This window comes from Priapulus caudatus, unplaced genomic scaffold, assembly GCF_000485595.1.
Source record: "Priapulus caudatus unplaced genomic scaffold, Priapulus_caudatus-5.0.1 Scaffold31, whole genome shotgun sequence".
NCBI lineage: Eukaryota > Metazoa > Priapulida > Priapulimorpha > Priapulimorphida > Priapulidae > Priapulus > Priapulus caudatus.
The window spans coordinates 400,911-403,410 of NW_014577092.1; the positions used below are offsets into that span (position 1 = coordinate 400,911).

The following is a 2,500-nucleotide window of genomic DNA, read 5'->3' on the forward strand; positions in this document are numbered from 1 at the left end:
AGATCTCGTCCGTTGTTAGTCGCCATTTTCTCGACCGATGCTGCTGGTCTCGTTCCCATGATCAAGATGAGACTGCTAGAGGAGGCGAGAGTTCTAAGCGCTCACAGCCGGGCTACCCTGCCAGCGCCTGGTCGAGCGCCGAAGGAACGCCGCGGGGAGGTGGACGCCAGTCAGCGGCATCATCTACACGCCTGACGAGAACATCAGCCTGTCGTTACAGTTCTCAGAAGCCTGGTACGTACTACGCGCGTAGAGCCCTGTAAATTAATTTGGCTCTTATAGTGGCGCGGGTATGTGTGCTTTGTGTGTGTGTTTGTGTGTGTGTTGTGGAGTGATGTGTGTGCGTGCGTGCGTGGCGTGCGTGCGCTGGCGTGCGTGCGTGTTGCGTGTGCGTGTGTGCGTGTGTGTGTTTATGCTGTGTTTGGGTGTGGACCAGTTAGTGAATATATCATATAAGTGACTTAAAATTTATCAATATATATATATATATATGTATATATATATTATAATGGTGTGTGTGGTGGGAGTTGGCGTGCGTAGCGTGTGGTGTAATACAAGGTGATAGCGGATACTCTGTTTATCCTACATATGTGCACGTTTTAAAAAGATCGTGTTAATGTTTGCAGTGATGATGAACACAATTTTTTTAAAGAATGGACGCTGTTGAAAGTGAGTATAGCTATTTTGTGTATAGCTAATAGCTTGCAGAAAAATCTGCCATTATATAAATAATAAAATACTCTAGGAAACTTACCATGGTAAACGAAAAATATTAGTTTACCCTCACGTCACTGAAATTCTCTGACAAGTGTTCTTCACAGCTGCACAATGCTTACGGTATTTTAATTTTTTCCTTTAGCAAGTGCTATAATTATGCCTATACGTTGTTGCACTACTGTACACTTGGTCCCTGTTATACTACGCTCTAGCACATGATGTGCTTTCTGCGCTCATTAAGAATCTCATACGCACGCGTTAAACGGCGCGCATAACGTCGCCAACGTTCGTAGAAAATGCTATTGATTTTGTTAGCGCGAAAATTACATCGTGAAATTAACTTCTCCACTAATGGCCCCGTCTCGTAATGAATTAACCGGCCGAATCTTTTGTAATGGATATGAGCCGAAATATGCGCGCATGCAGGCCGAATAAATCGGTAGTTGGGTCGACGTTCGTGTCGCCGATACATATGTTACGAAACATTCATTAGCGATTTCGCCGCCTAAGTTTAAAAAATGGCCTGCACAAATATAAAAAATGAGCGCTGCTTAAATTTAGAATAATGTGGCTGCACGATGTAAAAATTGACATGAGCAATATAAAACACGACGCTACTGATTTAGAAATGAAGTGCTGCACGATTTTGAAAAATTACATGCACAATATAAGAAATGAACTGGAGCGATTTAAAAAGGACACTATCAACGATTTCAAAATCTATCTCGAAACGAGCGCAGCATAAATACACCACTGATTCATAAAGAATGCCGAGGAGAATGCAATCGGACCAATTTGTCGGAGTATCGTAACAAGAGGCGTTTAGTACAGAGAGGCTTATAAGCCTGTTAACGCATCCTGTTGGCTAAACGCAATGAACATCGCACGGCGGTGCCCAAACGCAATAAACCTGACATCTTTGTTCGGAATGAAAAATAATACGTATAACGGAGTACGTTAAATCTCGGATCACGCTGCATTTAACCCGTTATGCATTAATTAAATATAGCGCTGACAGGGCTGCAAATGCGCAAAGCGGTGCAAATGTATATATATATGATATATTTATATATATATATATGCGTTAATTACGTTGTGCTAATGATTTAATTTGTGAGACATCGCGCTTCAACTCCGGCAGGCGGCGGTGCCCTAAATGCTTGGGTCGACGTGAAATTTTAAACGTCCTCGTGAACGTTGGAAACGCAACACTCGCTCTAGAATAACTTCTTCCTTTCGCGCACGGCGTTACGATCTTCGAATATTCTTGAACGGCTTCGGTGGCTGAATTTCAATGGCGGCGCTCAGATCTGAAAATCTCGCTGGTCAGGTGTTTAAAAAATAGCGGGTATCGAAGCTGACGCCATCTTGAGGTTTGGGCGTGGATCCGTGGAAAAATGCACGCTACCGGTAAATTTAAGACTTTACCCAATAATTAACTTAAATGTTTATGCCGATTATACTATCCGGGAACATATAACGTTTACAGGGCAGAAAATGGATAAATTATTCGGGAGGACAAGCAAGGCAAATGCATCTTAATGTATTCACGTTTCTTAACTGTGACATATTGTCGAGGTTAGAAAAGCGCGTGGGGCGATGTGGTTATATTAGAACCGACCTAGTGAAGTTAGCAAAAACCTTTCAATGTTATCTTCCCGCGTGTCGGCATATTTCAAAACAGATTTAAACATTTCAAACGTTATAACTGAAAACGATGTCGCGTCGCGAGTTAATGTATAAGACTGGCGTCACCCTACTATAATAATACATATATATATAT

The 2,500-nt window shown here is 42.2% G+C and overlaps 1 long non-coding RNA gene across 1 annotated transcript in view; it reads right to left on the reverse strand.

Annotated features, from left to right (window-relative positions):
• Nucleotides 1-2,500, reverse strand: part of LOC106816337 — a 23,719-nt gene that overhangs the window by 7,959 nt on the left and 13,260 nt on the right. The window lies entirely within an intron of this gene.